The 24597-nt window shown below is 37.4% G+C and overlaps 1 protein-coding gene across 4 annotated transcripts in view; it reads right to left on the bottom strand.

Annotated features, from left to right (window-relative positions):
* Nucleotides 1-24597, bottom strand: part of LOC111419943 (CABIT domain-containing protein serrano) — a 100033-nt gene that overhangs the window by 50551 nt on the left and 24885 nt on the right. For 2 of the 4 annotated variants that reach the window (XR_011641032.1, XM_071197838.1), the window contains exon 2: nucleotides 6082-6135. The gene's annotated coding sequence lies outside the window, so the exon portion shown is untranslated. Of the gene's footprint in view, nucleotides 1-6081; nucleotides 6136-21697; nucleotides 22050-22539; nucleotides 22705-24597 lie in introns of those variants that run through there. The other 2 variants (XM_071197839.1, XM_071197840.1) reach the window with 2 other exon arrangements.

Genomic DNA, 24597 nt, shown 5'->3' with positions numbered 1-24597 from the left:
CCGAGGAGGAGACGCCGTCGTTGCCGCCACGGTGCCAACCGGACAAAGAGGGATCCCACCACGTCGTAATTCCTCAACGTGTCGGGTAGAAGACGAGTACGGGACGGGCCGCGGGGACCCCGGATTTATGACTGGGCTCTGACGACGGTGATTTATATATCCTCGAGGTTTGCGTTTTGAATAGTAGTAGGCGAAAAGATATGGTATGAGTCTGGAGGGTGGTGTGTATACGACTTGTTTAATAACCCCCTGTGGATCATCGAGAATTACTATGGTCGGAAAGATTTCATGTATAGTTCTGCATACGATTGTGTGATCTGCACATATTATAATATATATAAAATGGTTTATGATTTCGTGTTTACTTTGAAAATAGAACATTCCGCTATCTCGATGAAAATTTTATATGATAAAAAAAATTAGTCTCGTTTCTAGGTCAAAAAGGCTCACAGGTGCAGCCATCCAACGTTGTTGGGGTTCTCCGGGGTCAACGTCGAGCATAATTCCTGCAATTAGCCCAGCTAGAAAAAAGCCGAAAGGAGCCGGAGCGCGGCAACGGAGGAAACATATTCAATAGGTCGCGATGTGTATGTGAACTTGTGACTCGTAACGGGTCCCCGCCGACTTCGGACTCGTGGACTCGCCCAGTTTACCGCCGCCGCACCATGTGCCGTTTTGTCTCTTCTTCTTCTTCTGCCTGGTCGTCCCGGCTCTCGACCCGCGCCCCCTCACGTATATCTGCATCTATCGACCTCGATACGGCGTGGCGGCGGAGTCCCCTGAGACGAGTTCGGAGTCTCCGCGGCGAGTATATCTCGTTTCGGGCGCGATCTCGATAAGTGGTGCCCCAACAGACCGGCCATCCGGAGCGACGATGCTGAAACGGCGACTCGTGGGAAACAGCTCCTCGAGATACCTCAAGATACCTTTCGAACTTTGACCACTTTTATCAAATTTTAATCACAAGCATAATGTACTAATTGAAAATTTTATTCTACTTTTATTACATCAACCCCACTACAAGACTAATTTACTAAGAAAATTAATACCTTATATAGAAATTCTGCAAACCAACCAAAAAAATACCTCGTATACGCGAGTATTTTAAGCACGTTGATTGTTGAACATTATGATAGAGCTTTTAATACCTTGCTGAGAGATGTTCTAATTTGTCTTAAATCTTTTAATTCATGTCTGTGCGGTAATCATGTAGCTAATGACGATGAGTTGAAACTTGTCATTCTCAAGGAATCTGGGAGGAGTTTGAATGCATCTTTCAGATTGGCAGAATTAATTCACCTTGAGGATGAAAAAACCTGAAATAATTTGCAGAGTGGTCGAGAAGAAAGGAAATATTTGTATTTAAATATTAAACTATGATCGAGAGAAAATGTTACCAATATAGTTAATACATCTGACAAGGCTATCAATATTTTAAAATCATTGCTATCTAGTCACTGGGGATGTAGGCCACTGATTTCCACATTAACAAGTAAATCTTCTTCACTATACCCGTTTACTATGCTACTACACGTTTTCGTACTAATTAAGTAGAGTTATTGTAAGCCTACATCATTGAAGACACTAACATCTGTATTATATCACGCTGAGTAAAAAAACTCACAGGTGAACAACCTAACTTCCACAAACACGCCACTACACGCGAAGCGACAAGTTCTCACTTGTTCTGTACGGAATATTTGTTGTTGTGACCGCCCTGTCTTTCGGCATTCGACTTTTTTTCCCTATCAAAACTACCGACTACCAAATTCACAATATACAAATCAATATATAAAACAAACGAAAATACATCCATGAAATGAGTTGAGACACAATTCCAATCCCTAACCTGCGATCTAACAACTTGCCTATAATGTAACAACTAACTTAAACTAATTCATTAACAAAAAAAACGTATTATACTGCTTTGAAGTTACCTTACACTATATACAGGGTCCGGAAAAATGATCTCTGAAAAAAGGGGGAGGTTAGCGTATTTGGTTAGTAGCTCATGCTTTGCCATTTGTTATGTTGTCATGAACAGTCATGAATTAGACGGACGAGCATCGTGTCTTCATTATCGAAACATTTATGAAAAGAAACGAATCAGTGATTACGACGCAAAGAACTTTTCGTACTCAATTCGTGCTTCGTAGACATGCTTCAGTTCCAAATCGCAAAACAATACTATTGTGGGTTTCAAATTTTAGAATCACAACTTAAGCTTTAAAAAGAAAATCAACTGGTAGACCCAGAAGTGCTCGGACACCTGAAAATGTTGCAACTGTAAGAGAAGCACTTGAACGATCTCCTATCCGTTCAGCTGCTAAATATGTCTCTGCTTTGCGTTTGTCAGATCGTTCTGCGAGAAGAATTTTACACGCCGATCTGAAGTTCCATCCATACAAACTGATGATTGTGCAAAAACTTAGTGAACAGGTATTCTTCAAAACGTCCCACAAAATGCTCTTTTGATAACGAGTGACGAAGCTCATTTCCATTTGTCTGGCTGTGAGAACAAGCAAAATTTTCGCTACTCGGCATCAGAAAATTCACGACAGCTCCATGAAAAGCCATTTCACAGCCCACGTGTTACCATTTGGTGTACTGTTGGATCGATATGTCGACATGCTACGCAATTTTTTGGAACCAAAACTTAGAGAACTTGAACATCCGGATGCGTGGTTTCAACAGGATGGAGCTACGGCTCATACGGCAAGACGGACAATGGAAGTTTTAAGAGAAATGTTTCCAGGACACGTAATCTCGTTACGTGGAGACGTTGGTTGGCCTGCGGGTTCACCCGATCTTGCCCCATGCGACTTTTTCCTTTGGGGTTACCTGAAAGCGAAGGTTTTTCAACACCATCCCAACCATTAACGAATTGGAAGCAGCAATATGCCAAGAAATTACAGGAATATCGCCTCAAATTACTGCTCGAGTGATGGAAACTCTCAGAAATCAGCTTCGAATGTGTATCGAAAAAAATGGTTGCCACTTGGACTCTGTAAGTTTCAAAACTTAATAAAAACAAATGGCATAGCATACATTTTCAGTTAATAAATAAAAATTTAAATAGCATTTACAAAGGCGTTTTTATTAAAGATTAAAATGTGTGAGATCATTTTGCTGGACTCTGTACATGCTATTCCTGAGGGACGAGACAAGCTCTTCGCCGAATCAGAGCCAACCCTCCATGGTTAGCTGACGCACGCACATCATTCAATTATAATAATCTTACCGTCACCGAACCAGTGACTGTATCTTGAAGTGAAGCATCCACCGAACCACCTCCTAGGCTACCCACCGCCTCCGCCTTCCAACAACTAGCACTACTCCTCATCATAAGCAAACACAACTCCTGCCGTCAACTATATGTAATCATTCATATCGCTGTCATCCATAATTTCATTCAACGGTCCTCTCCACTTTCCTCCCATCCGGACATTCCTGCAAGATATGCTGCAGGGTGTCCTGACACACATACGTATATCCCGTTCCTCTCCCTTAGTTGAAACATTCTCAAATATACATTGAATGAACATTGAACCCTTAATAAACCTATACACATCTCTACCCTTATCCAATTCCATCCATCTCCTCTTCCACGCTTTTCTAACATCCTTCACATTTCTTGTGACTCAAGTAACAAGATTAACATTGACTATTATTGGAGTGATGGCTTAATGAAGAATTAGCAAGCGACGTAGGTTATCAGTTAGCAATCTTCTGAAAATTTGGTTCGACAGAGACTATGTTAGTATCTTTATGTATCTCTAAATAAGGTCTCAGATATATCTCAATATCGTCTTTATCATCCATCAACATCATACTTGCTATCGCAACCATTGTCCTGATGTATATAAACATCATTGCTAACATCTCTCAACATTACCTTGTTATCGGTAAGCGGTCCTCTGCGAATTTGGTTGGGTGCAGACTATTCCAGCAGTCAAGGTAGGCAGTCAAACGATATCGAGGGTCTCCCCAAAGACACGTTCTATAAAAATGTCTGCTCTCACGCATAAACTGTATTATACGGCATGTTAATCATCGCACGAGGAAAATTGTTCCTGCAAACCGTCTTGTTTCTCAAACCACATTTTGTGAAGTCAAGCTAAATACAGTCAAACATACTTGTTTATGACGTAATGATTAGGTTCTTTGAAAACCCGGATTATTCAAGGTGAAAGAGGGCACAAACGTGACAAGTAGGCCAAAGCACTGATTGCATTTTACCATTAAAGCAACCGAAAAGCAATAGTTATGTGCATACCAAGGTTGCAATATTTTATCTCTACGGGTGAAAGAACAAAAGCCTAGGTCGCTTGCGGCCGAGGCGCTACCTTCGTCGTGTTATATCTTGAAAGGTCTCGATTGTAGCGTTTCATCCGCAACCGATCTCGGCTATAAGCGTTCACAACCAGTAAAAATATATTTTTGCTGCCTCAGTATACAATAATAATAACCGAAGATGTGATATGACCTTAATTGCGTTATAAATTTAAGAATCGCAAATGTAATGCCTTGGGGGTAAGGGGTAATTGACTTCAGCTTCAAGCTTTACCATCCAGCAAAAATATATTTACTCTGCCTAAGTATCCCATAATGACGTATACACCAAGGTCACGCTGTTTTACTTTTATGGATAGGACAATGAAGCCGAGGCCGCTTGCGGCCGAGGCGGTTTATTGATCATGTTATATCTTGAAATGTCTGGATTGTAGCGCATCTTTCATAACGGACAATAATATATTTTCGCTCCGTTAATATACAATCAATAGGTATAACAAGGTTGCGTTATTTTATTTTTCAGGTGAGAGAATGAAGACGAGGTCGCTTGCGGCCGAGGCGCTACAATTTTACCGATCTTGGCTACAATTTGTCTTACAAGTTAGAAGTTTTAATTATAACCCCAAGAATTAGGTGGTACCAACATCAACACCAATAACGCACCAGCTTAATTAAAAATCTTTAAAGAATAAATAAAAGATTTTAGTCTTTTGTTAATAACATGCATTTTTGAAGATGCTTATTTGTATAAGCAATTTTCAAATAATCTTTGACATTTTGTTTAATTACAGACATTGTACAATATATCTATATTAGAAAGTGGTATAACTCCATTAAAACGTTCCGTTTCATTGTGAGCTCCAACTCATTCGCAATATCTCGCCCAGATCTGGCATTTGTCGTGGACTATATCTTCCTAATAGAAAGCGATACACTTTGCAACAGGCTACAATGGCGACATTTCACCGTTGACACAGGAAGTAGTGCACGATCGATTTTTTTATAAAATTACTAATAATTACCATCAATTAATAAGTATGATCTAACGAGTCTATTAAAACTTTCTTACATAATAAAAACATATCACCGTTATATTTTTTTCTTTCATAATACATACATTATCATGCATGTATTATGTGTTTCCTTAGGAAAATTACTGCTAAACGACGCAATTGTTACGAAATATATCATATTACATAAATTTATGAATTACCGTTACCCCTTGCAGTAAAATTATGTATACAGAAAAAAATACGTCCCACTAAATGTTAATATATGCTACCAGGTCCAGTTACACCTGTAGCTATATGCGTTTATATTACACATGCATATTTTGCATTTCTTCCCTAGGTTTTTAAGGTCATTCTACAGACGTTTTATTTATGTCTTGTTTTCTGATACGAATCGAAAGCACTATTGTTTTCTTCGCTATAGGGATCAAAAAAATAAAGAGAGAAAAGAAAAAAAAGCGCAGCAAGATACACCTAGGCGTAGAGGAGAAACAACGCGATGTACAATGGATCCAATTTTTTTCATTGTCTACCGGATAAGAAAAGAAAGATACTGAAGCGATATGGAAAAATCGACCAACACCATCTGATGGTCGAGCGAAGAAAATAGAACGGACGAGAGGAGTCATCGACTTATGAATAATTCAAAGAGGTTGCTCGAGTACTCGACTCGAAGGACAGATGTTGATTGGCACTCGATTCAATTTGAATAGGAAAAAAATAGCGTTTCTAATTCACTTCTTTCTTGTGTTAAAATAATATTTTGATCAAAACTTACCTAGGTAACAAATAAATTTCTTCGTCCATAAATCCAAGGTTTCGAAATGAACACCTATAACAAAAAAAAAACAGGAATCAAGAATTAGGCACATCTAAAAACGTTCGGTGACTTCAAAGCATAAAAAAATCTCGCGTGCAGAAATCACTCAGAAAAAAGTGATCTGAATTATACGCTTTGTAGTCACACCCAAAAATGGCGTGATTTAGATCGTCCCCTGACCTTCCTTAAAAAACAAACTTTTTATTTCCTTCGTATACTTTTCCTTGAAAATTAAACCAAATTAATACTATTTAATAATAAGCTCTCTAAATAAGTATTACTATATAACAAATTTGACGCAATCAACAAGATGGTAAATCCTTAACCGCTTTGATGATGAGATGTGGTGGTCGACCTTCGAATTTATAGAAAAAGAATCGAAGATCACGAAGTCTCATCTTTCCACACCGATATTACCCAACGTAAAACTGTTAATAAAGCAAGAGGAATTGAACTGAACGAGGTTGGTTGTTGGAAATATCAATTTGGAAAATGTTGCTTCTCGTCGTCGTTAACCGTGAGAAGTGTGAAATGATCGAAATGCACGAAGACAATGCTAGAGATCCGTTAGTTTAATACTCATCGAACGGTATGCATTTCCCGCGCGGTCCATTATTTAATGGAGAGAAAGAAAGAAAAAAATGTGTAAACGGAGAAGTCCACAACAAAACCGAACAACGACACCGGTACCGCACGAGGATTCAAACAATGAACCGGATGTTCTTTTCTCGCCCAAAACAATTTTATGAAATGGTCGGTTGTTGTTATTGTAGGGTGTCGGGCCTGTTATTATTTAAAATCTAATTATACATAATTGAGATTATTGCGCATACAATAGATGCGCCGCTAGAAAGAAACAAGTCAACGCCACATCGGCATCGGCTTATTATTAAAATTATTTATTATTTAAATTGCAGGAAATCATTATATTATTTATATCTATCGAAATGAACGTTTTTTATTGTGAAATTGCGGTTATTGGTTTCCAACGAAGAACACTTCCAATTCAATTTTTTTTAACATGAATAATGAACTTATGCAAGTTTTCCAGTTATAGTCTCAAAACAGTCACATTGTCTTGTCTATAGAACAGCCAATCATTGCATAAAATGAAAACCAACAACTGTTACAACAGACAAGATCTTTGCAAGTAGTTAAGCGATTGTAACGATTTCAATGGGTTAATTAAGATTATTTGATATTGATAGAAAAAAAAAAATTAGTGACAACTTTATAATATTAATGAATTTGATTTAATAAACCAAAAATTCCTTCCTTCTCAACATTTCACTTATTTTGAACAAAAGTCGAATTTGCGTTTTATTCAAATGTGCTTGAAATAAATTTTCACCTTTTTACATCCCACTTTACATTAAGATATTAGGAGAAGTATTACTCGGTGAATTTCTTACCAGAAATTCTTTTAATTTGACAAAATTGAAATAAAGAATTATTGCTAGTTAACATTATTGCAAAGTGACGTTTAAAACATTTCTCAAAAGATCGAACCAAACTCAAAATCAAAGAAGATCGTCTCTCTACGTAATCACCGCAATATCATCTCTCATGTCTTTCAACGTAGTCTTCAATATCGTTAAATATCATCTGTGATAACCTTGATTGTCGTATATACATTCAAAATTGTCCTCGCCCTTCTCAACATTTCTCTTTTCTAATAAAATCGTCATGAACTGCACTAAAGATCATCCTTGATATGTCTCAACAACATTTCTGATATCTCCACTACCTCCCCTAGCCTCTATTGAGATCGTTTATGGTATTTCTCTGCCATGCATCTCGCAATACTATTCTAGCCTCTCTCAATATCTTTACCACCACTTCTCATACAACATCTTCTTCTTTTGACATTAATAAACTCCATGAAAGCTTTAAACATCGGAAGTTGCGACATCATTCCTGATAATTATCAGAATAACATCCCTAACACCTTCAATATCATATCCATCGCCTATTTCTCTCTATCATCTATTAACATCCTTCTTGCTATTGCTACGCATTGTCCAGATATATCTCAACATCTCTAAATGTCTCAACAACATCTTCCTTATCGTATTTCAACTTCCCCATCATCAATAAACATTCTTCTTGAGAATTCTAAACATCTTGACATTCTCCTTATCGTTTCCAAATATCGTCCGTGACAACTCTAAACATATTCCTCATTACCTATCAAAAACCATTCTAGATTTTATGGATAATCGTTGTTCCTTATGTCGTCATGTATGATCATGTTTAACATACTTTAACACTGTCCTGGATCCTCTCAACAAAGTCTCTGGCACCATAACCGTCCGTGATATATCTCAACATCATTACTGACATCATATTATCTCTGATATATCCCAACCTCGATTCTCTTAACACAATCCTCATCATTTACCAACTTCTTCCGTGACATTTCTCAACGCCCCTGATATTTCTCAACGTCTTCCTTATCGCATTTCAAATTCCTCATCAAATATTAACACCCCCCTTGACATTTCTAAACATCGTAATTATTACTTTTCAAAATCTTCCCAATTTAACTTGGTCATTGTCATCTCCGCAATATTATTGATCCCCATAACCTCCATGAAATCTTCAAACATAGTCCTTGGGAACCCTCGATATGATTCCTAACATTTATCAGAATAATATCCCTAATATCCTTCAAAATCGTTCCTGATATTCTCCAACATCGCTTATCTCTCTCTAAACATCGTCTCCAATATATTTCAACGTCATTCCTAACATTTCTCAATATTAACTCTGACATCTTCCAATCCGGCCTTCCTTAACACATTCTCCATTATCTGTTAACTTCTACCTCAACATCTCTAAAAGCCTCTGATATCTCGCAACATCTTCCTTATCGTATTTTAACTTCCCCATCATCTATTAACATTTTTATTAACAATTCTAAACATCATACCCAATATCTCTCAACATCTCCCTATTTAAGTACTAACATTCTCCTAGTCATCTCCAAATATCGTCCCTAACAACTCTAAATATATTCCTCATTATCTATCAAAACCATTCTAGATTATTGATAAGCATTGTTCCTTGTCATCATGTATGTCCTGGCTCCCCCAATATGATCTATGACATCATAACTGTCCCTGATATATCCCAACATCATTCCTGACATCATATTATCTCTGACATCGCCTCCTTCAACACAATCCCCATCATCTATAAACTTCTTTCTTCACATTTTTCAACACCAGGATTTCTCAATATCTTCCTTATCGTATTTCAAATTCCTCATCATCTATTAACATCCTCCTTGTCACTTCTAAACATCGTCCTTGATATCTCTCAACATTTTCCCAATTTAACTTTTAATTCGCGATATTTACCTTCAGGTTCATCTTTATATTATAGATTATATGTATTGAAAAACAATAAACTCTTAACTGTTAATTCTGTTAACTTTTAACATCCTCCTTGTCATCTCTGCAATATCATTGGTCTCCACGACTTCCATGAAAGCTTTAAAGATAGTCCTTGAAAACACTCGACATTATTTCTGACAATTATCAGAATTACTGATATTCTCCAACATCGCCTATCTCTCTCTACACATCGTCTCAGATGTATTTCAACATAGCTTTTATCATCCATTAATATCGTTCTTGATATTGCTAAGCATTGTCCTGATATATCTCAACATAATTCCTAACAACTCTCAATATTATCTCTGATATCTCCCAACCTCGCCTCCCACAACACATTCATCATTATCTGTCGACTTTTTCGTCAACATTTCTAAATGTCCCTGATATCTCTAAACATCTTCCTTAGCATATTTCAACTCTCCCATCATCTATAAACACCCTCTTTGACAATTCTAAACATCGTCCCTGATGTCTACCAAGTTTTTCTTTATTAACTGTTAACATCCTTCTTGTTATCTCCAAGTATCGTCTCTGACATCTCTAAACATATTCCTCATTTTCTATTAACTCGTCGTATATTATTTTTGATACATCTCAACACTGTCTTAGAGCCCCTCAACATAGTCTGACATCATAATAGTCCCTGATATATCTCAACATTACCCCTACCTCACAACATCTTTCTAAACATCGTCCTTGATATCTCTCAACATCTTTTCAATTTAACTTTTAACATCCTTCTTGTCATCTCTGCAATATTATTGTCTCCATGAAAGCTTTAAACATAGTCCGTGGAAACTTTCGACATCATTTCTGAGATTTATCAGAATTACATCCTTAATATCCTTCAAAATCCGTACTGATATTTTCCAACATCGCGTATCTCTCTCTAAACATCATCTCAGAGGTATTTCAACATCGCTCTTATTATTCATTAACATCGTTCTTGCTATTGCTAAGCATTGTCTTGATATGTATATCTCAACATAATTCCCAACATCTCTCAATACTACCTTTATATCTCCTAACCTCGCCTCCCTCAACACATTCATTATTATCTGTCAACTTCTTCCTCAATATCTCTAAATGGCCCTGATATCTCTCAACATCTTCCTTGTCATACTTCAATTTCCCTATCATCTGTAAACACCCTCTTTGACAATTCTAAACATCGTCTATGATATCTCCCAACTTCTTCCTTATTAACTGTTAACATCCTTCTTGTTATCTAAAAGTATCGTCCTTGACATCTCTAAACATATTCCTCATTATCTATTAACACGTCATATATCATTTTTGCCACATCTCAACATATTCTTGGCGCCCCTCAACATGGTCTGACATCATAATAGTTCCTGATATATCTCAAGATTAGCCCGACGTCACAACATCTTCCTTAACATTGTCCTGATCAATAATATGTATATCTCAACCTCATCATCTATTGACATCCTCCTTGACACTTCTAAACATCATCATTGATATCTCTCAACATCATCCCAATTTAACTCTTAAGATCCTCCTAGTCATCTCCAAATATCATTCCTGACAACTCTAAACATATTTCTCATTATCTATCAACACCATTCTTGTTTATTGATAAGCATTGTTGCAAATGTCTTCATGTATGATTCTCTTTGACATATCTCAACATCGTGTCCCCCTCAATATGGCCTACAACATCATAAGACGATTATGATGTTATCGTCCTATCTATGTCGTGTCCATCTATTAACATCCTCCTTGACAATTCTAAAAATCGTCTTTAATATCTCTCAACATCTTCCCAATTTAACTTTTAACATCCTCCCTCTCGTATCCAAATATGATCCTTCACAACTCTAAACATATTCCTCATTATTTATCAACACAGTTCTTGATTATTGATAAACATTATCCTTAATGACATCATGTATGATCGTTTTAGATATATCTTAACTTTATCCTGACCTCGCAACATCTTCCTTAACATTTATTAACATCATCTTTGTCATGTTTAAGCTTATTCCTTGATATCTGTCAATATCATCAAACAAATATGAATTTAAATAATCTGAACAATTCGCTGGTTCCTCAGGTTTCTTTAACGTTTGTTCTAACTAGTTACTATCTCAACTTTTTATTTATTTTTGTCTTCATAATCATAACAATCAAAATTCCGTATAACTATTTTCAATTAAATTCTTAATTCAGTATTTCATTCTTCTGTCGTTAAAATATCCATACAAGTATCCACATTGTCTTTATTTTTCACATATTCTTCCTTGACACTTACCAAGTTAGCAATTCAATTCTTGAATACATTCTTTGGAAGATAAATATATGCGTTGTCCCCATGGGAATTTCTTGAAAGATAATTTCTTTATGTGCAGCCGCTAAAATTGGCGGTTGTCGCTATGCGGGATTGATTTATTGTTGATTATTCATTCAGGTTCCGAGGGAGAAGAATTTCACGAGTGTATGTGTGTGTATAGTTGTTGACTCTTCTCCGATTCCGGCAGACGAAAGGTTGACTAACCGAACGAACGTCGAGTCGATGGTGGTGAGTGGCTTTGAGCAGACAATAAAGTTTGCCGCAGCCGACACACAGTTACTTAGCCGCTTAATGCGTCCACGCCTATCTGAACCCAAGGTCATTATATCATTAAGGTCAATGGAACAGAGCAAAGTCGCCGCCGCCGTCGTGTAATATTGTATAGATCAACACTAATGTGCACAAAGTGTTGCGCTATTTATTGCTATTGGAAGGACAGCTGGGTTGGCACGCGTTAAAATATTAAATTATCCACGCCCAATGAACCATCCAACTATCGATGAATACCTTCGACAAGTTTATTACGTACACTTGAGAATTATTGAAATATATCTATCTTAAAGGTAATGTCGTGTTATAATACCTAGAAGAGCTATAACAATCAAACAGAGATTACGTAGATTTGTAGATAGTCTCACTGACACTTTAATTAACAGCTCCTTTAGAACCAAAATAAAATGAAGGAGTACATGATTGATGTCGTAATCAACTTACCGCCAACCAAAGAGTACTTTGGTAAGACGTTTAACTGATGTACCACGATTAGAAGATATAGTTTTATTCCTTTTCGATGATGTTGCGTACAGTTAACGGTACCATTCCGGGTTGGTTCGTGTAACAAACTTATCGTATCTCGCGTGCTTTTAGTAAATTGAGTAAGACCACTTTAACTGGTTGTCTACGAACGATATCGTCGATTTTTTCCGGTAGCAACGTGTCGTCAAGGGCTTTATCCTCGACACTCCGCCACCTCCTTAACGTATTATTGCGGAATAGGAAGAGAAGAGAAGTTAGGAGCGAAGTCCGGGCGGTTTTCTCATGTATAAATCAAGAGGCCCCGGTCCCGTACAAGGCTTGCTCGATCCTCGACGGCATGGCTGGTCGTGTTTGGATGCCGGAAAAGTCGGCTGGCTGCTCCTCGGCCAATTTGCCTGGTTTCCTCCGTAGCGCTCCGAGGAACAAATGGACTCCGCTCTCGAGAACGCCGCGCGCTGACTTGATTTATGCGGATTCCTAGCGAAGGGGAAAAGCCTTCCACTGACAAACCCACGGCCATGACGTATTATCCGTGGCACCGGAAGGGCACCCGCAAAGAATAGAACCTGTCTCCTAGACCTGAACCACACTAAGAACCTACCACTTGTTAGCACAACAACTAAACTCAGATAAATATAATCACCTTGTTAAATTTTTGGGACCTTGTCTAAAAGAAACAAAATAAAAACGGGATGTTTAAGTCACCATTGAATCCGTGCCAAATTCAATTAACGTTCAATTCATCATGGCACCATTTCTCGATCACGATCTAAGAGAGCTATGGCCTCCAAGTTCGCCATAGTGTATTATACAGGGCGTTGCGTAAACCAGCGGCAACCGTCACCTCTGTTATTATTACAATAAGTTGTGCAAGAATCGGCGTGTGTCGTTCTTATGCTGCCGCCATTCGCTCCAATTGCTCGTATTTAGGTCAATTCGCGTTGTTCAAACAACATTGAACTAAGCAAGAAGATAAAAAGAAAACCAAAACTAAAAGATCGAGTTATACAGGGCGATCAAGGTGGTAACGAACAGCTTTGGAGTCTTGGACCGGATTGAGAATTGCGATTACGCCTCCGCGAAACGTAACATAGAAGAAGAAGAAGAAGTAAATGGGGATGGAGAGTCCGAAGTGCTTGGAGAGAGAGATAACGCCCAGGTCGTCTCGCGAGGTGTATCGACCATCTAACGGCCGTTTACGAAACGATCGGGTGAAAAAGGAGCGAACTGGACCGGCGCGTGTAATTGGCAGCACTGTAGATGTCCTCTTAGATCTACATGAGTAGTGGTCTATTTGAGAATACCGAGCAATGCATACGAATGCGAAAGAGATAGCGGAGTGAGATACGCGTTCAACGCCGCCGCTGCCCGGTGTCGGCGGAGTAACAATACAGTTTTTCAATCGGTTATCGCTACTTCGTGGATAAATATAAACCAACTTTCAAGGTGGAGGAATTCTTTGTTCAAATAGTAAAGGTATTAAAACTGACTTACAAAAAATATATAGGAAAAGGTGGTTTTGTGGTGACGCATTTGTGGTGACCATTACATAGTATAGATAAATAACTTTTGTTGTATATCTCGACCGTTCACGTGCTGGTATTAAAAATTTTACGGTAGTCACTCCGGTTATAATACGATACCGGAACATTAAGTGTTACAATCATTAAACGACTACATCCGACGCCACGATGGTGGTTTTCTATTAACGATCGATCCAACTTTTTTTTTTGTTAAACATAGGGCGGTTGCTGGTCACGTCTTCTTCGGGACCAACTACAGGAAACGGCCCCGTCGAGCACGCATTCTCAACACCGAGCATCCTGCCTTTACCTATCGCGACCTTCTCAAAATTCCACGGGTATACGAAAACACATCGTGTGCGTTGCCTACAGTTAACTACTAGAATAGCCATTTATATCGATTTCGATGAAGAAAGAAAGTATGCATCACCGAGTGAATTAAAATTAACCCACGTTTAAACGTGAAAAAATTTCAAATCACCACCAGGCTGAAGCGCACAGAAAATGGTAATGTAATAGTAATCGTAGTTTTTGATTGCGCAGGAGGACTGCAGTTAAAATGGAAACTTTAAAAAAATGAAATGAAGAATAGAAACGGCGACTACGAATGATGATGATGGTGGTTAGTTGAAGTTGCCGGGCGCGGCAGCTCCGAGAGAGACCGTTATCCGCGCATACCGGAAGCTATGGCCACGACCAATTACGAAACTGGACTCGACCAGCAACCAGACTGAAGAAAAAGGCTTCGGGCGACGTCAGTAACGCACGGAACGACTTTAAGAACGTTCATAACGCCACGTGAAACAAACACAAAATTAAACCAGAAGATGAGGAAGAGAAGAGAACAAGGCTTATTCAATTACCCACACATACACAAAAACGATGCTTAATTTAAAAATTTGTTGTAGAAGTTATGTGTCGGCTTGGAAGGTTATATTACCTTGAACCGGGAAAAGTCACTGAGTACACACATCCCAAGTTACGAGGATATAAAAGCTCTTTTGTCTTCGTTGCTGGATATATTTGAAACAAACGGCCCCATAAAGGGGGTCGGTAAATGTCGTCGCGAGACCTTTGCACCGGCCGTTGTTGCAACAGCGGTGCCGTTTCGCTCGAGGAAATTGGCCGAGACTAATTGGGATGGGAGAAAATGTCAAAAATGTATAGGTTCGAAAATGAAAATCGTTTAACTATTTTTACTTAGTAAAATTTTGCATGTTATGATGACTCATGATGCTTTCTTTGTCAAAGCGCACCCAAAACGCCAAGCCTTTAAAAGATTTAGGTGCTCAAGTGGTATTATTGATCGACGGCCATTTCGATTTGGTATTGGGTAAATGGGTAATTTTTTTCTACCGCGCCCGAACAATATGTGGCAATAATCGAGATAGAAGCCGTCGCGTCGTGAGTGCTGAGATCATAAATCCGGGGCGACTTGTAAATGAAAGAAATGATATATATTCGCGCAATACCTATCCGACAAAGTTATTGCAGCAATAACACATTTGCAAAATCCGACGCACACACTTGCAAACCATTAGAGAGCAAGTCACCATTACTGTTAATTTTCGACAAGATCAATCTATCTCTAATAGCCATTAACGTGTTAGTATTAAATAGATTTTAAAATTATTTTCGATGTTATTAGAAACAGAGATTTTTTTGAATTACGGCGAGGACCGTTTTGTTATTAATAAAGTCGTTTTTCATACTACCCATTCTTCGTGGCCGTCACGAAATTTCATTACGATACCGTAACTCTGTGCCAGTTATGTAAGCGAGTATGTCCGTTTGTGCCCATCATCGTGATTGTGATAAATTCCGTCGTTTTTATTAATTTCTCGCCGCAAGGCGAGAGAATTAACGGTGCGTTCTCTCGGGTTTTTGGGAAGGAACGGAAACACTTTGACCAGGATTTATGGACTCATAAATTTCAATTTCAAGCTTTAGACATAGACGAAACAAATTTTTATAAAAAAAAAACAACAAAACACTTTTCTCATCATCACATTCTTCTATATCAACCATTTTTATTTTTAATTTATTTTCATTCTAGATTTGATTTGGTCGATTTCGCATCTCCAAGACGAGACCTCGTTTTCTTACAACTACCGAGAGATGTTGCACAATCTAAAGACGCTCCTCCTCTTTGTACATCTAACTGTGTACCACTTCGGGCACCAGTTTAATAGCTTCATTTCAAAGCGCGAAATCCTCCTTCTCGCCGCACTAGCTGCCTCTTTTACCTTCCTCCTCCACTTAATCCTTATGCTTGTATAAATCACCATTAAAAGTGAATTTACACTAGATTATTACTACATCACCAAAATGATATTCACATCAATTTTCATAAAAGATTCAAATATCTCTGAATATTATAGGTCAAATATACTGTTTTGTAGATAGTGTTGTTGGATACTCTTAATATTTCGTCATCATAGCATATTATTTGTTTGTTGGGTTTATTTCATCCTAACAAAAAGTCTGTGATTCCAAACTATCTGGTGTTACGACCTTTTTAGTATAAACCAGAAAGATGTCGATGTATTTCTATACATAGATATATTCATTGCTTACTTACTGTCTGGTCATTACCGATTTTCAATCTTACAAACTGCATTTGAGCACTCATAATCGTTTCATAACGTTTTTGCAATATTTAGCCCCCTTTCTATTCCATCTTTATCTCCAAACATTTTTCAACGGTACTTAGTTTATTTCTGTTTCGAATTACCTTCTTCTTACCATCCCCAATTTTAATTGCATATGTTACCCGCAATGTCCGAATTCGGATATTGTCCGAATTTTTACCTACAACACGTTGTGGGTAGCTTAAATGATTACAACGCGTTCGGAGCAATTTCTTCGGTCATTGAGTACCAGAAAATACTACAACGCGTTGGGAATATTTAACGGTTATTCAAAAACACGTTGTGGACACCAAAAAGTAGTCACAACACGATGTGAGTGTTTCACGGTTGCTCACAACACGTTGTGGCTATTTATTGTTTACCCACAATCGATTGCTTTCAATCATAGAATATAGCAGAAGAAGACACCAATGAAAATTTATTACCAGTTTTGGTAATGGAAGAACATCGCAGAGTTTGTTCAGTCTGCAATTAGGAATATAATGAAGAAGCATCTTGCTTTGGGTGTGCTGAACTTTTTCATTTCGACTAATAAAAAAGCGATTTGTAGTTCTCGAAAAAACTGTAAACGTGAGTTAAAGGAACTACCAAGAAAAATGATCGAGAATTCGAACAAGAAAGTTCCACCAGTCTCTGTCAAAGACAATATTTTGATAGACATTCCAGACGTGGAATGTATTAGCTGTTATAATGGAAGAAGTTCATCCAAATATATTTTCTGTTGTGACTGGTAACGGCATGCTGGATAAGTTGGATAAGACGATGTTAGCCTGGGACGTGTATTGGCTGAAAATGTCCACAATCAAATGTAGGTAAACATTTCTGTAAATGCATTCTAGATACTTTTTGGTGTCCACAATGTGTAAAATTAGTTCATTTCGACAATTGATTTTTTTCAATTGACACAATTGAAGAAAAAAAGGTGAATGGCCTAACCAAATAAAAATTAATAAATGTCGTCGACGTAAATGTTGAAGATAGAACGACGCGGTAGTCATTAAGCAATTTAAGACGCAGAGACCTTTTAAAAGTGCGAAACGATGGTTGAGCAAAAAGCAGACTGTACTTATTCAAAACACATGCCGCGTTATAACTAAAAGACCTCTTGAACAGTTGGGTACGGTGACGAGGAATGTCAATGAGGTCCTTACGCCGTACATTAATATTATAAATAGGTGGTAGCTTGCTTGACACAACTTTATAAAGGAAACAACCAAAATGTAACCGACGACGACTTGACATATTCAGCCACTTCAACTCCCCTAGCTTATACGATACTCTGTGACGTCGGCGTATACCAAATATAAAACGAACACAAGAATTCTGAACTACCTGAATACATCGCGCATCAGCAGACAACAGGCAGTGGCCGTAAATTGTGTCACAGTATGTAAAATTGGATAAAATTACAGACTCACAAAGATTCTTTTTATTATCGACGTTCAAGACTTGTCTATGAGCAAACAGCATTTTCAATTTTGCATAAGCACGCCTGATCAGTTCACATGTGTTACGGATAAACCTTAAGCTGTCGTCAATGTAAAGTCCAAGATCCCTGACACAGACCCTCCTCTCCAATTCAATTCCATCTATAAAGATATGTGCCATATTGCTGACAAACGCTTTGGATTCCCTACCCCCGAATACCATGTAGACCGATTTATTCGCATTTAACAAAAGACCATGTTTTTTAGTAATATTTAAAAATTTATCTAAATCACTATTTACAACAGCAACAGACTCTAGCACATTATTTGAGATAAAGCTGTGGTAAAGTTGTGTGTCATCCGCATAGATATGAAATTTTGAGTAGAAGCGGTCAAAGATCAACATTTGAGACTTATAGATAGTGAACAAAGGGCGACCCAATGTAGAGTCCTATTATATCATTATTCTAGTAGTTAATTTCAGTATCAAGTAAACGATTCCAGTATTTAGCGGACGATTCCAGTACCCACTCGTTGAGTGCAGAATCGTATAGTCATTCGCTTCAGTATTAGGAAGTTAGATACAGTTTCCATAGTGAATGTAATTTAGTTAAATGAGTTTTTATAGCCTATGTACAACGTTTATCAGTCTCTCGACTATGATGTTGATTCTTCATCTGCAGCGTATCTCGATGGGCACACTCAGTTAGCTATGGTGATTAGGAATCTGCTAACAGACACCCTGCCATAATTGACAAGATAGTGTCGAGGTGGGACTAAACCTCGACCGACTAAACCCTTCCCCGGTCAATCATCTCCTTTATGTCTCTCTTATCTTGTCCGGATTATTGTTTTCTGTCAAACTTGGATTTTCTTTCTTCTAGCATATCGCACAGTGTCTTCTTCTCTATAGCTTCCAGCATGTCTGCGTTCCTGACGTAATATGGAGTATGCGTTGGTAAACACAGAATTCTATTTCTAAACGATTCCAATTTCTTATGACTTTTCAATATTTCTACTCCATATGTCAACTGCGGCGTTATTATTGCTTCTATTATCCTTACCTGTGTTGTTACCAGAACTGTCTTTTCGTAATCAGCTTTGTGTTAAACGTTACTCCTAGGTATATGATATCTTTCTACATCTGTATCCTCTTCAGGATGTCTAGGGAGCTTTCCTTCGAGCCCTTCTTGTTAAAGCCTAGGATTTCCGTTTTCTGCGTATTCAATCCTATCCGCCATTGTTTGCAGTGCAAGTTCAGCGTATAAGTGCCTTTCTAAAGTGAAAGACCTCTGTTTTGGTTTTTGCCATCACAGCCGGTATATGGTGTATAAATATATTATATAGTAGAGGGGAGAGCGGTGATTCTTGCGGCAAGCGTTCTTTCATTCTTCTTACGCTGTACATGTTATATCCCATTTTCGACTGAAAGTACTAATTTGGTGTCAATTTGATTAGGTTATCTTCCAGGTTGGCGATCGTCTTTGCCAGCAGGCCATCTTTCCAGACGAAGTCGTAGACCTCAACATCTAACAGTACCGCTATCGTCTGATGTCCTTTCTTCTTGGCAAGTTCCAGCGCGTTAATGAAATTTGCTGGTTGCTGTAGGTACAGCTCAAATTGATTCTTCGGGAGTACCTTAGTCCTTTCGTTTCTACGTCTACTTGCAATCGCTTCAGCAGAATTCTGTCGGTAATCTCCGACGGTCAGGAGACATCCTTTCCGGTTTTGGGATTGTTAGCACCATCGCCGTTTTCCACGAGTCTGGAAACGATTTCCATTTTATTATGCCATTAATTATCTTCGTTATTTGAAATCTTGGATTTTTGGGAATCATCTTGAGTGCCTTGTTTGGGATACCATCCATTCCACTAGAGTTAAATGAGTTGTTGGGTGCAGTATTTATAGTAACTCGTTCCAGTATCCGAAAGTTAGATAAAGTTTCATAATGTGATTAGAAATAGAACTTTATGGTTGTATCCAGAATCCAATAATTGAGTCCAGTATTTGATTGTAGTCTGTAGCGTCTAAACCGATTCGTTCCAGTTCCAAATGCTTAATACAGTTTTCATAGCGATTAAAACGTAAAATTTATGGACTAGCTAGTTGTTGGGTCCAAAATCCATAGTGATTACAATCTATGACAGCGCATTTTGAAGCAGATTAGCACTTTTTTATAATCCAGTTCTAGATAGGTGGCATTTCAAATCCACTCCTTTATAGTATCTGGGAAATATTACCACGATATATACACTTTTTGCTTTTCGATGCAAAAAGAGATACAAATTTAGAACAGTGTCACCACACACCAACAAGGTTGAGTCCATTTGAGATGCATGATCTAGAATGATATAGTAATCCTTTCTAATAACTGGGAAACACTATCCAGATGGATACAGATTATTTTTCTCAAATGCCAGAAAGATGCAAATTAGAAAAACTTAACCGAAAACGATAAAATCGTGCTTCTTAGATATTAAGTTTCTAGGACTGGGATTGTGGCCTTTTGTAGTATCTAAAAACACTTGCAAATGAATAAAAATTTTGTTTTCCACATGGCAAAAAAGCAGAAATTTTAACAATTTCGATAACATTAAATTATTTGTTAAGCACTGCCCAGGATAAGGAGATATTGTACCACATCTGTTTTTTAGTACTTAAAAAACTAATACCGATTGATTTTTAGATAACTAAAAATAATGATATAAAAATCATAGATAGATACTCCGATATAATAAAATTTAACCTCGAAGAAAAGGTATACAACTAATGAAATGCAACCACAAAGGAACCGTTAGTTGACGCAATGGAACGCGGCTTCTATACTATAATAATCATAGTGAAAAAGAAAACGGAATGTAAACTGTATCTTTTTATGTCTTTATGTCGCCAAACATTAAACATTCCATAGACATACAAAAGAAAGAAATGGTTCGAAAAAAAAAGGAGTGCAAGTTATTTTAAAATTTTATAGAACGTAAAAGGAATTAAATCGTAATCGAGGTCGAAAAAAAAACAAAGTTGAAACTAAAAATGTGCATATAGGAAAAGGGACGCCCCGTCGCCGGTCGTTCGAGCTGTATCTTTATTGCGAGTAATTATTCCGTTGCTTGTCGGGCGTCAATTTCCATTTTAGAAGTTGTAAAATGGCCATAAAATGAGGGGTTGTCGTGAGGCTGGTCGGGAACTGGTCAAGGTTGACCCCGGCTCTTCACTATCATTGGTGCCCATCCCAAGCACCAACATCCAACGATCCAAACCATCATCATCTTTTAAACAATTTATATACATGACAAGAAAAAAAAGTTTTTCAAAACGAATCACTAGCTTATTTTAAAACCGATTTCACTTAAATTATCACGTAATTCGAAAAGTTGACTTTCTAAAAGAGTTAAAACCTTGACGAAGTCAAGTAACAAGTTCAAGTTTAAATGCAAATTTGGGACGTTACACTCTTGCATTAATTATTTCGTTAAATATAGCTACAAATAAGATTACTTACAAAATTTTTAAAATCGTTTTTCGCAAATGTTTTTAATAACAAACTTAAACCACACCGAACAAAGTTTACACCCACACTCGATAATCGTTAAAGAGAATCTACATTCTTATTCTAAACTTGCATCACGTTTCGTCGTAGTTTAAAACAAAAAAAAACTAGAGCTATTTCTAGTATACGAAATAGATAGTGTCGCGATATTGCTTAACCCGAAAGTAAATAGTGCGTGCAGCACATTTCGAGTCATATCGCTCGCGTTCCCCAGAAGTGGGCGAGTTCAAGGACTCCCTCTTTGTCAAGACGACGACGACTACAGCGAGATAAAGGTGATTTTTAAAAATCGGGCCAACACCGACCCGGGCGACCCAAATAGGAACGGTACCTGAATTCCGGCCCGGTGACTAATTGACCGACACCGTACTGTTATAGTTATAGTAGTACGTTTTCGCCACGTAAATAGTATAAACGGAAACGTTTCGGCAAAGTGAACAAATAACACTATGGGATCGTTCGTTACACATTGATTTTGTATTGGTTATATTGTTTAAGTAACTGTAATTCGTGGAACTAAATGAGGTTTTGTGGTTCTTAGGAAAACAATGAATTTGGCAATGACACAGTTTTTTGATAATTGTTTTTGAGATAAGATTCCGAGAGATTTTATTTTTATATTTGGATTAGATTGGTGCAATATATAACAGTGACATAATAATGATGCGCAATTTTCTTAATTGATTTTTATTTATTAAACCATTAATAAATTAAAACACTTTATCAAAAAATTCTAAGACTTTTTAAATAATCTGGATCATGGCGAAATCGCCGTGCTAAGCCCTAAAACTCACCTCAAATATTCCAGTCCCATCTGCCACCCCCTCTACCACTGCTTGCTCTCCCTTTAATCTTTCCACTGCCTTACATCTTTAATTTCTTATCTTTGAAATCGTTTTTAAATATATTCCATATATCCTTTGTATGGAATCATCTTTCATAATTTCTCTCTCATCTTCCTTTCTCGACGATGAGATGGTTAATATGGAACAAAGGTTAAATGTTGCTCTAGATCATTTAGATAGTAAATTCATAGGAAGTATTATCAATTCTAGAAACAATGACGACACAACTAAATACTTTGATTCTATACTATATGTTCATACCTATTTGAAAGATGGAGATTAATTATTTCATGCCCGAGGTACGGGATGTAAGAAAGTGGTGTGCTGGGTAAACAGTTTGTTGCACTATTACTTGAAAGCTAATAAGAACAGAAAGATAATTGTCAAAAAAAATGTTTTAATTAACCTTGATAGTCTCCTTGACTAATGATAATGTTTTGCATTACAATATTTCGCCATTTTATTATTTTTGGCAAAGAGGTGGTGAAGACAAAATTATTTTTGATGACTACACAAATCTGCAAAAAATAGGTGTTGATTGTTTTTGGATGGTTGATGATCATTTCCGAAGTAATTTTCTGCGTTGAATCAGAATCCGAGCTCAGAATTGGACCATCACGTCAGGATTTTGAGATATTTGAAGTTATGTACAAGAACAATGGCTTTTTTTGGCTACTTTTGAATTTATGTATGAGACGCACAATATTATTTTGCTTTATTCCCATTCATCATATAGAATGATGCTGTACTATTTTTCCATTATAAGTTATGGCCATCGTAAAATGATATAATGAGTTGGAACCCAAAATATAGATCAGTCATACTGTCAGATGCGGGAGTCCGAATTTCTTTTGCTTGTGTTCTATAGATCTTGTGCCAGATCGCCTCTTGTGTTGAGTATGTGGCTCCTCATGTTGAAATGACCAGCTAGCATAGATGCGGACCATTTTCCCTGATACCGTCTTTCAATTACGCATTCAGACTTCAACTTCAAGGATCATAAGTTATGAAGGAAAAGTAGTACATAATAGTATAGCGTATTTTGAAGTGCAAGGATAGTACTGAATGACGTAATAGATAGAATAGAGCAGAAAAGTATTGTTCGTCCCATACATAACTTCAAAAGTAGCCAAAAAAAAAAAACATTTTTGGTGTGATATCTCAAAATGTAAACACAGAAAATTACTTCTGAAATGATTCTCAGCTGACCGATAACAAAACCTTGCAGATTTGTGTTATCAATGATATAATGGTATCTTTATAATCAAATTGGAAGCGTAGTGACAGATTCGTCTAAAACAAACAAGGTAATCTCTAGAATGAGGTTACATTGTTTCCTGTCAGAATTACGACAAAAATGAAAACCGATATTTTAAGACAGGGTTGTTTTTCACGTCCGAGACAATACATACAATTCTGATTCGCCACTATCAAGGAAACGCTTTCTCTTTCTAACCTCCTTTTTTCTTATTTACAACCGAGTCATTATCTTCGCCAACACTACTCCTCTTCACATCATTCTTTCACGAACGATTCCCTCCTTCAAACGATTCCACGAAGCCAACTTTAATGGCTCACATTTTGGCAGATTTTCGTTTTGTCCATATCCTTCCATATCTCATTGTCATTGTTTATCGTACCTCTTTTTTTTCCTTCTCTTTGCGTACATATATCCTGGCTTCATTGTAGTTCTGCATTATATCTGCCTTGTTTCTGCTGTCATAGTTTCATAGCATTATGCCACCACTCGATTCTTCTCGAACCTTGTCTACTTTTGAACCATTACTTCCCTCATTATTTTAATTAACTTTTTTATATTAGGGGGCACGATAATTCATCATGGAGTCAAATCCATGTACCTGATTATCTCGCTGGGATATATGCAGGTTAAAGCTGTTGAGCAATGCAACCCCCTGCGATTAAGGAATAGGAGTCGGTATGATGGCAATCCACTGTCGAGGAGAAATCGGTATCAGACCAGCCCAGCCTAGATGGAGCTTAAATGCT

Source organism: Onthophagus taurus, chromosome 7, assembly GCF_036711975.1.
Source record: "Onthophagus taurus isolate NC chromosome 7, IU_Otau_3.0, whole genome shotgun sequence".
Lineage (NCBI taxonomy): Eukaryota > Metazoa > Arthropoda > Insecta > Coleoptera > Scarabaeidae > Onthophagus > Onthophagus taurus.
Note: the sequence above shows the minus strand (reverse complement) of the source record. Positions and strands in the feature narration are given on the sequence as shown.